The 15,825-nt window shown below is 42.9% G+C and overlaps 1 protein-coding gene across 5 annotated transcripts in view; it reads left to right on the top strand.

Annotated features, from left to right (window-relative positions):
* The window catches only part of RPS6KA5 (ribosomal protein S6 kinase A5), a 200,113-nt gene extending 185,583 nt beyond the window's left edge, over positions 1 to 14,530 (top strand). For 2 of the 5 annotated variants that reach the window (XR_004620272.1, XR_004620271.1), the window contains 2 exons: positions 2,152 to 2,261; positions 5,488 to 11,940. The gene's annotated coding sequence lies outside the window, so the exon portion shown is untranslated. Of the gene's footprint in view, positions 1 to 2,151; positions 11,941 to 12,263 lie in introns of those variants that run through there. The other 3 variants (XR_004620270.1, XR_004620269.1, XR_004620273.1) reach the window with 2 other exon arrangements.
* The last annotated feature ends 1,295 nt before the right edge of the window (positions 14,531 to 15,825 follow it).

The raw sequence follows: 15,825 nt of genomic DNA, 5'->3' as shown, positions 1-15,825 counted from the left end.
TGATCCATCTAGCACTGATATTTGTATATGGTGTGAGGTAGTAGGCAAAGTTCACTTATTCCATGAGTGTTCACTTCACTTAGCAGTGTCTTGAAAATCTCAGGGCATTGTAGTTATAATTTTTAGAGTCTTCCCTTCTGGTAATGTCAGATCTCTAACTTTGATTTTCTTCCAGATAGTCTTAGCAACTCTTCACCCTTTGCATTTCCATATACGTTTTAGAAACAAGTTGTCAGTTTTCTTGGGGAAGTTATCTATTACGGTTTAATTGGTATGGAAATGGATATATAGATGAATTTCAGTAGAATTTATATCTTCTCAATTTTGAGTTTTGCAATCCTTAGACATGATATATCTATTTACTTAGGTCTTTAATTTGTCTCAGCAGGGTTTTAAGATTTACATTGAGAGGTTAGATTTATTTTTAGATTGTTGATGTTTATATTTTATTTTCTATTTTTTGTTGGTATGTAGAAATATAATTGGTTGGGGTTTCTTTAGATTTTATTTATTTATTTTGAGAGAGGGAGTGTGTGTGTGTGAGTGGGAGGAGGGGCAGAGGTAGAGAGAGAATCTCAAGCAGACTCCATGCTGAGCGTGGAGCCGGACACGGGGCTCAATCTCACGACCATGAGATCATAGCCTAAGCTGAAGTCAAGAGTTGGACACTTAACCAACTGTACCACCCGGGCACCCCTATATTTGTTTTTTTTATACTGCCTTTGCATCTAGCAACTTTACTAAATTCACTTTAATTATGCTAATTCTATAGATCCTTTTGTATTTCTTCATGTATACATTCGTATCTTCTATAAATAATGATAGTTTCATTTCTCCCTTTCCAATTTTTCTTGTTTTCCCTTATTGAGTTGAATGTTGAATAGAAGTGGTGGCAGCAAACTTCTTTGATTTGTTCCTGAACTCAAAATAACAATTCAGTATTTTACCATTCAATATGATATTTGCTGCAAATTTTTTAAGAGATACCACTTACCAAACTAAGGATTTTTTTATTCCTAGGTTTCTGAGAGTTTTAATTAAATGCTTTTTCTACCTCTTTTGACATGATCATGTGGTTTTTCACTTTTGTTCTCATATAGTGATTAATTTCACTAATTGATTTTCAAATGTTGCATTCTTGGAACAAACCCCATTTGGTCGTGGTGTATTATTTTTATATATCAGTGGATTCACTGTGCTAGTATTTTGCCCAAGATTTTTGAATTGTCTGATATTTGGACTATCTAGTCCATTTATAGTTAATGTGACTGTTGAATCCTGGTCCCACAGTTGGGTTTTCCATTCGTTCCATTTCCTCTTTGTTCCTCTGATTCTCCTTTTCTGCCTTTTTTGGAATAAACCAAGTACTCTCTATTACCCATCTTTTTCCCTACCATGTTAGTGTATTGGAGATTTTTTTAAAAATTCATTTAGCAGTAAACTTGGAGGTTATAACATCCATCTTTGACTTACCACAGTCTACCTGAACTTGGTCCATTACTACTTCCCAGCAGTCTAAGAATTGTTTCACAGTGTAAATCTGTTTACCCCCTCCTTTCTTCTGTGTTGTTGTCGTGTGTTTTACCTCTATATTCTGTGTACGTTTTAAACTTTACAACCCATTATTTTATTTATTATTATTATTACTACCATTATCTATTTTAAAGAATCAGTATTCAGTTTTGTTTACCCACATATTTACTCTTTCTGATGTTTATTTTATTTCATCCTGCCTTTCCTTACTTCTATGTGGGATTGTTTACCTTATGCCTAGAGAACTCTCTCCCTCTTTTTTTAAAGACTTTATTTATTTGAGAGAGAGAGCACGAGCAAGGGGGAGGGACAGAAGGAGAAGCAGACTCCCTGCTGAGCAGGGAGCCCGACGTGGGGCTCAATCCCAGGACCCTGGGATCATGTCCTGAGCTGAAGACAGATGCTTAACCAACTGAGCCACCCAGCTGCCCCTGGAAAACTCTCTTTAGTATTTATTTTAGTGCCAGATCTGCTGCCCGTGATTTCCCTAGCTTTTGAATTTTGAAACCTTCTTTTGCCTTTATTTCCTTTTCTAACACATTTATTGAGATACAATTCATGTATCATATTGTTCACCTGCTTAAAGTGTACAATTCATTGTTGCCTTTGTTTTTGAAGGATGTTTTTGCTGAGTATGAAATTCTGGGTTCAGCACTCCCAAGATGTCATCCCATTCTGTAAGTTCTGTGGAAAAGTCAGCCATCAGTCTTACTGTTACACCTTTGAAGGTAATATGTCTTTTTTCCTCTGGTTACTTTGAAGATTCTATCTTTGCCTTTGATTTTTAGCAGTTTGACTGTAATATACCTATGTGTGGTTTCTTTATTTTCCCTAAGGATAGCAAACTTGTTTAAATCTTTTGATTGATGTTCTTCCTTAATTTTGGCAATTCTTAACCAGTCATTCTTCAAATAATTTTTCCAACCTATTGTCTCTTTCCTCTTTTCTAGAATTCTTCCAAACCTTTCATCATGTTCCGTATGTATCTTACAGTCTTTCTGTGTTTTCCTCTTTCTTTCTCCCTGTTCTTCAATCTATGTAATTTTTACTGGTCTGTCTTCCAGTTCATTTGTCCTCTGGTCTGCTAGATCTAATGAATTTTAATCTTAATTTCACATATTGTATTTTCAGATTTAAAATATTCATTGACTCTTTTTTATAGATTCCAGGTCTCTGCTGAAATTCTCAATCTTTTCCTCTCAATTCTTGAACATATTAATCAAAGGAATTTTGAAGTTCTTGTCTGATAGATCCAATGTCTGAATTACTCCATATTGGCTGGTTGTATTATTCATACATATTTTCTTCTGGTAGTCAGTCATTTTGTCCTGTTTTCTAAGATCTCTCATAAGTTTGGCTGAATACTATACATTGTGTATTAAAGATCTTAGAGGCACTGCATGGAGTTATGTCCTTTCAAGATGGTTATGCTTTCTTCTGGCAGGTAGGTAGAGTGTAGCGAGATTACCACAATCCTCTTGAGGATTGACTTTAGACTTTGTAAGGGCGGGTTTCAGTTTTTGCCCTGACCCCTGCACCAAAAGTTCCGCACCAAGAGCTACTCAAAGCTCTGCTCTCTTCAGCCTCACAGCTGCTGCTCTTTGCTGGGTTTCTGGAGGCCTCACCTGGTGCCCATGATTCAAGGATGGCAAACACCGCAAGGAAATAAAGTAACAGCATTTCTGGCTCACTTCCCTGAGGTTTCCTCCTCTCTGGGATTTTGCCCTTCAAGTCCTAGCTGCTTTAGCAGCCCAGACTCCAACCTTTGTCTCCTCAACCAAGGAGGATGACTGCTTTCTTCTGGGAACATATTCCCTGTGCCATGAATTTGCAGCACATTTTGAGAAGTCAGAACGAATGTGGAGCTCATACCAACGGGCTTCCCTTCTTACAGGGATTAGAGCTTCGTAGGGCTCCTGTGTGGGTTTGCTCCCTGGCGCTACCTATTTTGCTTTCCTGTTGTTTTCAGGGGGAAAATCAGTTCCAATTACAAGCTACTCTATTGTGGCCCAAAGCAGGAATCTGGTGGTAATCACTCTTAATCACCAAAGTCATTTCCCACAGTGGCTTCTGGCAACAAGAACTTGGTTGTCATGAGTTCACGTAGGAGGGCGCCCAGTTTATTCACTTGTCTTTCACACACAGTTTTTGAGCTCCTACTCAGGCCAGCTGTTGTTCTAGACACAGGTAATACAGCAGTAAATAAGATTTCTGCCACTTTGCAAGGTAGAGCCTTTTATGTCATAGAAAGACTGGCTACTAAAGGGTTTCTGTGCCATGCTTGTACTATTTAAAGGCTTTTTCTTATGTGTGGGTGAATGAGAGACAGACTGAGCTCAAGACCTTTAGGATGACAACACCTTCCTATTTTATACAAATATTCTTAGCCTTTAAAAAATTCTGCTGAGATTAACCCAGTTCACAATTCACACACAGTACATCAATACAAGGCCACCTTTTGAAAGCCAAGGTGTTATGCTTAATTCCCTATCTGTGAGTTTCTACATCATACGGACAAGGCAAACACATGAAAGACCTACTTTGGAACAGAAATATAGGACAATTCAAGCTAAAACTCCAAGAATTGCTTCATGGAGAACAAACTTAGTTCTGAAAGCAAATCTTTCAATGAGCATCAACATGAGATCTAATCAGCCTACCTGTGGTTTCTCATTTTAGCTTCAGTTTTTAAAAAACATTTCACACGCTACAAAGCACTTACTTATTAAGTGCTTCGAGATACTGGGAAAAAAATGGCTTGGTTTTCCCAGTCTTCCGAACAGCTTGAATGTCACTGGTACCAAGAGAAAAATATAACCCAAGCACATGTTACTGTTAAGATACTGTGGTCAAATCAAGAATTTTACTCCTCTGTTCTTTGTTACTCTTTCCCACTTTAGAAACTTCACATATTCTGGGGAATGATAATTTGTAGTTCCAATTTTTATCCATTTTCATGTGATTAAAAGGCCGTCAAAGAACTAGAACATCCTATATAGAAGTTCCATAGAAGCTTGAGTACACTCATGGGGCCAGACCACGAATCTTGAGCACTGGTGGTTTGGTGTCCTTGGAATTACAATACTTTTGGAATGGTTTAAGAACTACCAGTTAAAATAGACAAAGCCAGACACAAAAGGCCACTTATTGTATAAGTTCATGTGTATGACATGTCCATAATAGGCATATCCACAGAGACAGAAAGTAGATTAGAGGTTTCCAGAGGATGGTAGGAGGGAGAGATGGGGAGTGACTGTTAATGCATATAGGGGATGCAAGTAGGTGATGTTTTGGGTGATGAAAACGTTCTGGAATTAAATAGGGTAATGGTTGTAGAACATTGTAAAAGTACTCAAAACCACCGAATTGTACACTTAAAATGTTATGTTATTATATGAATGTTATCCTAATTTTTAAAAAATCACACACACACACACACAAATTACCGGCTGTAAAAGATAGAGTTATTTTGATGGAGCCAGCTCTAACACCTTGCTATTCTGAGAATACCATCCCCACTTGTCATTTATTTGGTAACGACTCTGAAGCATAATTAATATTATGAAGAAAATCTCCACTTATAAACCGAAATTAACTTTTGGGGGACAAAGTGAATATGTTTCTTGCAGATAACACCAAAATTGCAGCCTAACAGAGAGGGCACCTCCCCTGGATCATATTTTTCCCGCCACTCAGTGATGTTCGGGAAGATATCAAAGTGCTGCGTGTCTTAACAGTGGTCTGTCCAGTTTACCGTTACTTGTATCTCTGCTCTAAACGTTAATCTCTTGCTTTTGGCCTCTTTGTCTTCATGGGGCCACCAGGCTCTTGCTTTGCAGACATTTTTCTTTGGTGAGCACTTTTCTCAAATCTTTCTTATCTTATCAATATTAACTTTCGCTCAGAAGTTGGTTCACGTGTGCAGTTCACTGAAATATTATTTTATTTATTCAGGAAATCAATCGGAGCATTTGTCTTTTTCTCAAAGGATGGTGCCATCAAAACCCCAGGAAGTCATGCCACTCGTGACTTTTCCGTCTTACTAAGTAGTCAGAGGCTGTACCGTCTCCTTAACTCCACTGTATATGGTCAAAGTATCTTTATCCTCGGTAATTTATGTACACTCATTAACCATAAAAGTGTTATCGATATGAGGGAGAGCTTAGAAATTTTTTTATTCACCGATTGAGACATCACATGAAACTTTGCTTTTGTTTTGGGCAACAAAGAACTGCACTGAAGAAAAGTGATTAGACTTTGAAATTTTCAAAATGCTTTTACAGCCAATGTCAATAAAGTTGTTTCAAACTGCAAATTACTTCACCTAAAATCTTTATGTGGAGAAAATATGTTGTAACGCATTAAAATCAGTACTTTTTATACATGTTGAGCAGTAAATGTTTTGAAGGTATTTTTAAATAGTAACTAGCTATTGAAAATTCTTTCTTAAAGGGGCACGCGGCTGGCTCTGTCAGTGGAGCGTGTGTGACTTTTGATCTTGGGGTTGTGAGTTTGAGCCCCACGTTGGGTGCAGAGATGACTTTAAAATAAAATCTTAAAAAAATAAAATAAAAGGCATTTCAGAATCACTCAGTAAAATAAATATTTATCCTCCCAGTCCGTTCTTGTTTTAAAACATATATACCATTACACTAATGATACAATACTTACACTAACTCATACATTTTAGCTGTGCTTTGTTCTAAATATTTTAAGAAAGTTTTTTTTTTAAGATTTTATTTTTAAGAAATCTCCACATCTGGTGTGGGGCTGAAACTTTTTACAACCACGAGATCAAGGGTCACACACTTCACCAACCAAACCAGCCAGATGCCCTAATTCCGATCAGTCTTTTAGATATGGGAGTAAAGTCTACTGTCAAAGTATTCTGACTTTTTAATTTCAGCGTCTTTGCTTTTGAGCCTAGCGTTAGCTTTCTAAAGTCAGAATTATCAAACCCTACTTACCTAAAAATTCAGAAAACTTGTTCTACTGATGTATCTAATGATACATTCAGTGAAAACCTTGAGGCTTTAGGAATTCTAATTAGAGTTTAAACTGACTTCTTTGTGCCCTGTGTATATTATGAAACTTAAGTCTTTGTGCCTATTCTGCTTAATGTATAGTCTTCATTATGTAGGCTTTTTCTTTTAATCGGTTTCTACACTGGTTTCGTGTTAAGTTTTTCAGATGTTAGCAGGCAGAGGGTTTTGTTTTTGCATATTCAAAGATTATTAAAGTATTAGTTGCAATGTCAGATTTTCATAATTGCATCATAAGTACTTAAAATGATCTGTCCTGCTGTGATCCTGCCTTTACTGTAATACTGTCTGGTATGAATGCTCAACCAACCAAAGGGGGTGACGTAGCTGTGTCGGTTTCTTTTAAAATGAAAGCTACCGGGGAGCCTGGGGGGCTCAGTCGGTTGAGCATCGGCTCTTGATTTCAGCTCAGGTCATGATCTTGGGATGAGATGAGATGGAGCCCCGTGTGGGACTCTGCTCAGGGCAGAGTCTGTTTGTCCCTCTCCCTCCCCCTCTGCCCCTCCTCCATGCACTTTGTCTCTCTCTCACTCTAAAATAAATAAGTAAAATCTTTAAAAAAATAATAAAAAGCTTTGGATACAAGTAGTTCAAACTAGTAACACCAGATTGGTCTCCAAAAGAATTAATACAGCTGTAACAGGTGACAACATTCCAGAGTTCCAGGATTATTTTAATGTAGATTTAAGGATGGTTAAATTTTGATTGAATACGAAGACTTCAGAGTGCCAACTTTTGTGTATTTAAAACATCCATCGATAGTTGGTATAAGGAATACATTTTATTTACTTGGTTGACTTCATCTAGACGTACATGTGATGCCTATTTTTTTTTATTATCGACTTCATTGTTGCTGCCTTAATGAGAAATTTTAGTTTGATTTGTCAACTCTTTCTGCTAGGTTTTAGATTTTTAAATTTTTTTTGTTTGCTTGGTTTGGGGTTTTTTTAGGGTGGCGGGTAGTGGTACCCTAAGAAGTTTCTGCAGTAGAAAATATCATGACACCATATATGTTCCTTATTTAGTCATGGCATTTAGGGGAGTTTTTCAAAGCTTATGTTGGGAGATAGGGAAGATAAGCAAAGCGTCACGGCAAATTCTTCATTTTTCAGAGTAAATTCATCTTATGGATATAATGACAAGCACATTTAGCACATTTTGGTAACATGGCTTCTTTTCATTGTGATTGCTTTGCAAGCTTAATAATGTTCCTCCCTGATGAGAGCCTGATTGGAACTGATTTTTGTTTAAAGATTAAATATGTTTAATATGGAGAAAATAAAAATTGCCCGTATGACTCTCGCATGGCAAACTATAAATTAGCAGCACGCAACTGCAGCCTTGGACACCAACCATCCTAACAGCAGGCACGGCTGCGTTAAACTTGGTGCTTGATGTGGAACGTGTTTTCAGATCAGGGCTTTCCTCGGGTGGGTTTCCTGTGATTGGACTAATACATAAATATTTGCTCCTTTGGAGGCATTTAGACATTGGAAATTAATGATTTGCTTATGAACCACAGACTTGAGGAACAGTTTTAGTTGACATTTCCATTCTTAACTTTTTTGCCGATGGATTGCTTAGGCATGACGCTCTGTTTCTATGTTCTAGGACTATTACTGAATAAATACTATTTATTTCTTTATATCGACCAACATATTATTACATTAGCTCTCTTGTGGTCAGAAGAGCTCTGAGATGCTGGAGGATACTGTGTGGTGAAGTTAGAGGCCAGGTGACCTGTGCAGCGACCCTGTGATGAGAACCGGGGTGCCGGGAGGCTAGACAGAGGACACCGAGCCCACCGTTAACGTCTGGCATGGTACATGCCTCAGCTTTGTCTCGCAGCGCTCTGTTTTTAACAATTGTACTTAACCGCATCTTAAGAAAAACATTTTGGCCTCTCAAAGGAAAACAGGGTTACCGAAAAAAAGAAAAAGATAAAAGCCCTCACATGATTCCTTCTGTCTTCGCTGAACCCTGGGCTGTCATTGAAGAGTAATATGTACTCTGTGTGACACTTCCCATGATACCGCTGCTGATTTTCGGGAAGGAAGTAGGGAGGCAGTTGGTCCTACATGTCCAGGCTGGCCACACACGTGGCGAGTCACTGTGCCTCTCTCTGCCTCCATTTCTTCAACCATGAAATGGGAATACCTGTCCCTGTCCTTCCCTGCCTCACCAGCATACTGAAGGGTCAGGTAAAGAAGAGGAAAAATTCTATAAGGTGCCTTGATCCCAAAGATGGGCAGAATACAGATGTCCCTGTGCTTTAGTAATGAAGACTTTGTTTTATATAGCGACTTGATTTTAAAAGCGTCTTTACCTGGTTCTGAATAGTGAATAATAACTGATATTTTGAAATAGAAACTGAGAATAGGTAGGTTTAAAATTAAGGAGCTGTTTCATATTTTCAACGATCAAATAGTAAAAATTTACAATGTATATTATGGCTCTCAGTGTGGGTTTAAAGTATATCATTGCGCTCAGCTCCTTTGTAGAAGGTCTTGTCATTTGAGCCAACTTTGCCTGTTGCAGGGGCTGCATGGGGATCACAGCAAACCGTAGTCACAGCAGCGCTTTTAGCGTCTCTGGAATCTCAGCGGTTAGGAGCCTTAGAGCTTGCCCAGCGCCATTTCCCACCAGAGGCGAGGTTCCTTCTGGTACCATCCCTGGCGGGAGCGTGTGGAGCTCTCACGGAGGGCTCTGGGGCAGGGAGCCAGCTGCTACCTCGCTTGTTTGCTGTGTACGTTTTGTTCAAGCATTGCCTTAAACTTGGGAGTAGTCATGTGTTACATCAGAACATGCAAGCTCTTTTAAGTTTTAAGGAATACCATCTTTTTAAAGGGTCTAGGTTTGTAATATTTTCTGGGTTTCTTTTTATGGTTTCTTCCCTTGATTGGTTGTTTTCTCCATTTGATATAATTTGAACATACTTTCTTCCCTTTTTATGTGTTCCTTCTTCCATTTAGCATTTATGGTAGCAAGAAGGGAAGGGTTGATTTTTTTTTTAAGTTTATTTAAATAATCTCTCCATCCAATGTGAGGCTCAGCCTCACAACCCCAAGATCTAAAGTCGCATGCTCTACCAACCGAGGCAGCCAGGCGCCCCAAGAGTTGTTGATTTTTAAAAGAGACTGAAATCATGACTTTTGTTTTTGTCTTATGTGGCAACTGGATTGATTGCTAATCTCTTATTTAAAGGTCCTTCAAAACTAGAAGCCATTCTTTTCAGGTAAATGCCTGGTAAGTGGCATGGGGTGCTCTGAGGAAGGGGAAGCCATGGGACCCCAAAGTAGAGTAGGGCGTCCCAATGCCCAAGGCTGTATTTTCCTTCTAAGGAGCACATTTCCCAGAGACGTGGCGTCCCAGTGGAACCAGCTGCTGGGTAGGAAGGATGTGTAACAGATTGCTGACTTTCCTTTAGCAGGTCAGGTGCGGGGCCATCATCCAGCCTTGACATTCCACTCCAACTTTGCTCATCTTTGGGAAATGGGGGTACCTCCATTTTGCTAACTCGTCCAAATTTGCATCAATGAAGTAAATCACTTGACTCGTATCTTTTCTTTCGGTTTTTGTTTCTCCCTCTGTCTCTGCGGGTTCCTTCTGCTTTCTCCCACCTAAGGGAAGCTGTGCTTGATCTTACCCAGTCCAGATCACCACGTTAAGATGAACTGGGCTTAGACTTGAACCCCTGTAACTGTGATTTTCTGTGTGTAGCCGCCGAATAACTTTGGACCGTTTTCAACAGCGGCCTGATGTCCCGTCACACCAGGTGTGTAGCGTCCAAGGTGACCTGTGGGGCAGGAGAGTCGCCAACCAGAGTGGATATGTTTCTAGAATAAAAGACCTCTCTTCAATGCCCCCTTTTATGCCTCTTTTGAGACATGTGGGTGCATCTTGTCTCTGGCCAAAACTTGTTTCCAGTTTCAAAGAGCTGGTTCTGAAGGTGTCTTTGTAACTTTTTTGTTTCTGGATCTGTTAGTTGCTGGGGAAGCAGTTAGCTAAGCCCTCATTGCCTGAAGAGGAGAGGAGCCTGTGTTACATCCCGACCCCACGACCCCACAGGTTTCCTGCTTAGGACCAAGTACTCACCTGCCTTCCAGGAGGGGAACTACTCTATTTGCAGAAACTTGTTTGTGTTTTGGGGTTTTTGTTATTTTGTTTTTTGTCTTTTATCTTTCCCATGTTCTGTCTTGGCTTAATGAGGTCCTAGACCTGCATAGCTTGTCTCATTCTCTCCCACTCTTACTCCCAGTTTTCCAATATGGGAAATTCCCTTTTATTCAAGCAAGAAGCAAAAAGTGCTCTTAAGTGAAGTCTCTAGATAGGGTTTGCTTTGAAAGAAGATGATGGCTTATGTTGGTTGTAAACATCAGTTTGGCTGGCAATTAGGACAGGTTTTTAGCCTCTTTGAAAAAGCCCTTCTGGGGCAAACCTTTGACAAAGTCACTCAACTGGCATGTAATTAGAATTTTATATGCATGGCTTTTTTTCTAAGTCTCTCTAGAAGAACGGAAGACTTCTTACAATGCAAGCAATAAAATTATTCTCACATCGAGGATCAACTTTATTTTTTTTATTTCCCTTTTATGCCATCTTTTATTATTTGTATTAGCATTACTCTAGCATTAATTCTCCCCAAAGGGAGTAGCATTTTTCTTCCTCTTCTTCTTCTTTTTTTCTTTTTGCTTGATGCCTCCTGCATTTAGTAAGTAGTTTTTTGTTTTGTTTTTTGTGGGGTTTTTTGGCTGCTTTCTTGAATCCCATATTTATAATACTTTATGGTTAATTTTTAAAAACTGATTAATTCTAGCTGGGCTAGAAGCGTCAAGTATTATTTTATAGTGAACTTTCCCTTTTCTGGGATTTATGTAGAGGAAGAGCTAAAGGTTACAAATGGGTTGTTTTTTCTGTAAATATGTATAGTTATTTTAATGTCTTTTGAATGCTTTCTTATAGTGATAATTGGTACTGCCATTGATCAAAGGTAAACAATACGGAGTTAAGAATTTTTATACTATGAACTATTCATTGAGAATGTTCAGAATTCCATAGCTACTTATCTTTAACACTTATGAGAGGCATGTAGTTTTTTCCTTTCATGGTCTTAAAGTTAGTTTTCCCTTTGTTCAGGCAGGTCTGAGTCATGAGTTGTATTGACTGGAAAACATACACGTATCCAAAAGCGGATGTATTGTAGAAATATGATGTTTTCTTGCTTTGGGGGTTTGGCCAGAAAGTTTTGTGTATGGGTGTTATTTTTAACAAAGCAGTAAGGGCTTACTTTTTACCAACCTGTGTGCGTGCCAAGATGTGTTTGTTCAAGCTTTAAAAAAAGAATAAACCTGTCAATGTACAAACACCTGTCACCTGACTTGGATTTGTGGGGGGAGGGGGGTTGGAATTACATAAGATTCTTAAAGAAACAACAGTATATATCAGTAATGCTTTTTTTTTAAAGATTTTATTTATTCATTTGAGAGAGAGAGAGAGAGAGCAGAAGCAGGGGGAGTGGCAGAGGGAGAGGGAGAAGCAGACCCCCTGCTGAGCTGGGAGCCCGACACGGGACTCAATCCCAGGACCTGGGATCATGACCTGAGGCGAAGGCATGCGCTTGACCATCTGAGCCCCCCAGGCGCCCCTAGATCAGGAATTCTTCAAAGAATGACTCATGTTAACTCGTAGGAAAACTGCGTGGAGCTGACTGAAGGCAGAGTTCTTTCAACCACACGTGTCTGCTCTGCTCTGCGTATCTGGAAAGCCTGGAAGTGCCTCGGCACAGCGTTCTCCAGAGGTCTCGTCTCCTCCTGGAACCCCTGTCGTGTGACCTGAAGGCTCCGGAGTAGCCGGCCCGCAGATGTTGGAGGAGGCGGGCCTCGGCCGTCATGACTACAGCTCTCGGCAGCTGGTTCCCCGGTCGCCTTGCGACCACCCACCCCGTCTCCTGGGACTCAGCCCCCCTGAGAAGTGACTCTCCCCCTCTCCCCTGGCCCCTCATCCCTCACTTTATCCTCTGAAACACCCACCTTCCATCCCTCAAGGCCCACTTCTCTCAGTTCTCCAAAAAACAGTGACCCAGTTCGGTTATTTCGGAGGTAGCAGTGGTCGATGGGATGAGTCGAGGCTCAGGGCCTGCCTGGGTTCCCCGTTACTGCATCACAACCATAGCCATTTATTGTTTTGCAGTTCCTGTGGGTCAAGAATTTGGAGCTGCTCAGCTGGATGGTTCCGGCTCAGAGCTGAGTCTCTCGTGTTTCCGTCAGGATGAGGATGATGGCCAGGGCTGCTGTCATTCGAACGCTCCCTGGACCGTCCCGCGGTGCTAGCAGCTTCCCCGCAGCCATAGCCTCCGCTTCTGCTCGCAGGGTCAGGGAACGAGCCACGCCGGGAAAGTGCCAGGCTCTGAGCTGGAGGCCACTCCGGCTTCCCTTCTGCTTCTCACCCTGTAGTAGACAGAAAGATGGCCATTGCTGATCTCCAGCCCTGCGAATATGGCCCCCTATGTGGCAAAGGAACTGTCCTGGTGGGATTAAGGTGAGAGTCCTGAGAGGAGAGATCATCCTGGATTACCCAAGGGAGGCCCAGTATAATCCAAGTGTTCCTATGAGAGAGGCCGGAGGCCAGAGCGTAGGGGAGATGCTGTGCTGCTGGCTTTGAAGGGGGAGGAAGGGCCCGCAAGCCTGAAGCTACCGGTGGCCTCTGGACGGGCGAAGAGGTGGATTCTTCCCAAGAGCCTCCAAGGCGAGCCAGCCCTGCTGACAGCTTGACTGGACCAGTGAGATTGATTGTGGACTTCTGACCTCCAGCTCAGCGAGATGGGAGTTTCTGTCCAGAATGGCGCAGCCGAGAACACAGAGCCCCTGCTCCCCAGCATGCAGGTGGGGGGCTGTCTTCCCAGGAGAGGCAGGCTGTCAGCATTTCTCAACCTGGCCCAGCTACCTGTTGCTCAGGCTGAGTCCTGGGCAAGTGCAGGTGGGAGCTGGGGGCTCGGTTCCTCTGCCCGGCCCCTGCTAGCAGGATAGAGGCTCCACGGTGGGCACCGTGCACGGAGAAGCCAGGGCCCCAGTGGCCCTGGCACTTGGGGCAGGGGTTCCATGCCGGGGGCGGCAAGTCTAGAAGACCTGAGGCTGCAGCCCACCCCCAGACCCACCGAGCCCTCAGCATCTAAGATCAGGTGTCACTCAGAGGGAAGCACGCCATCATCTCCAGCCCCACACAGACGCTGGACTTGCGGCTGCCTAGGACCTGGAGGTGGGGGGAGCAGGGAGGGGGTGTTCCGGGTAACATCCGGGCTGATGGTGAACAAGGTTTCCTTTTAGCCGTGCAGAGCATTCGCAGAAGATGTATTTTTCACTTACCTCGGGGGAGACAACATTTAAACCTCACGCCAACATAGACATAACACAGAAGACACTCCTCTTAACCACGAGGACACAAGAGCGCCGTCTCCCAGCGCCCTTCCAGGAGCACAGCCCTCCCCCTCCCACCTGCCCTGCTTGGGACCAGCACCCTGAGTCTCAAATGTCTCAAGACATTTGGCTCCTGAGTTCAACCACCTGGAACAGAACATTGGGAGGGAAAAAAATGCCTTCAACTCAGATGCTTACTTAGTTCATTATCTGGCCCAAGAGTAAAGTTCCGTTGCCTTCTGCTGACCCTGGAGGCCCGGCGGCCGGTTTGCCTGCCAGACACTGTTCCTATGCTGCCCCCAGCTTAGAACCGCGGGGTGTCTTTCCGAAGGCTTTGTTTTAAACGGGATGCGTAAAAAAGCAATTTAAAAAAAATTTTTTTTAATTTGCTGAAATGAAAGGCTGCTTGTCAGTTGTTCATGTCTTTGTGGCCTGGCTCTTTTTGCACTGAGGTTTTTTTGCATTTCTTGGCAATAATGAGCCAACCTCCTGCTTCTGGAGCCCTCATTCTCGATTCCTATCCCCCTCTCCTCCCTCTCTCTGGTCTGAAACCAGCAGGAGAATTTCACTTTCACCACAAAGGATTCCCAGGGGGCGGGGGGTGGGGGGTTCCACAGTGTGAGGCCCGTGGCCACGAGTAAGTGAGGTAGGATGACATCCGCAGGATGGCTTTGTGAGGACCACGTCCTTCGTGTGTCTCACTCTGATCCATTCTGGGATCCAGCCACAGACTCCGAACTGAGCCTGGTGCCCCACGCTGTTTGCGTGACTTGGGTCAGGTATGCCATGCATGCGGCTCTTGGCTCGAGCTGGAGTGGATGTGACTCCCCAGTCTCCCTGCCAGTGCCCCGGATTAACAGCCAGCCTGGGCACGTGTTCGGCTATTTATAAGACAAAGAAGAAATAATCCCCAGGGTAACACCAGGTGAAGCCAAAGGCCACGGCCTAAGCTTCGACAGAGAGGTGTGGGGTGAAGGGCTGGCGTGGGACCACCGAGGACCCCCAGGTACCCCATAAGTGCCCGGGCTGCGTGTTTACTTGGCGGAAGGTTCAGCTGCACGGTACTCAGAGCCACGAGACCGAGTCAAGACTCTCATTTTTGTGAGATAGTAACATATGTCAAGCGAGGCCACCCATCAGGACTTCTCACACTGTGCCCCTGTGCTAGCTTCCGGCTGTGGCTGGAATCGATGCTGAACCCCCAGGAAACACAGATGAAGGCCACCCTGGCTCTGTCCACTGAACACTATGGCTTGAGCACAAGTGGCTGCTCCATCCCAAAGAGTGGACAGACCAGCATGGCAGAACCCCGAATCGGCCTGGGGTGGGAGGCCTGGGGAAGACCTCTGCCTCGACACCCTTCCTCCTCGCCATGCCGGATGCCACCGCTCGGCCCCACCTGAGTTCTGACCCCTGGAGGACAAACCACTCTCTGGGTCTCAGTTTCCTCACCTGCAAAACAGGGGTGACATTATTGTCATCCTTCCATCCCAGGTAACTGGAACATTGTCTGGGGTATTTCTTGGTACTGTCAAGTCTATCGGAAGTGTCTGGATACTTTCGGACTGCTCAAAAATTATAGTAGTTATTGGGGCGCCTGGGTGGCACAGCGGTTAAGCGTCTGCCTTCGGCTCAGGGCGTGATCCCGGCGTTACGGGATCGAGCCCCCACGTCAGGCTCTTCTGCTGTGAGCCTGCTTCTTCCTCTCCCACTCCCCCTGCTTGTGTTTCCTCTCTCACTGGCTGTCTCTATAAATAAATAAAAATCTTAAAAAAAAATTATAGTAGTTATGAAGGATTACAAATGCTGAGGGAGGGTCTAAGGCCGCTAATACACCA

This window comes from Ailuropoda melanoleuca, chromosome 14, assembly GCF_002007445.2.
Source record: "Ailuropoda melanoleuca isolate Jingjing chromosome 14, ASM200744v2, whole genome shotgun sequence".
NCBI classification, from domain to species: domain Eukaryota; kingdom Metazoa; phylum Chordata; class Mammalia; order Carnivora; family Ursidae; genus Ailuropoda; species Ailuropoda melanoleuca.
Note: the sequence above shows the minus strand (reverse complement) of the source record. Positions and strands in the feature narration are given on the sequence as shown.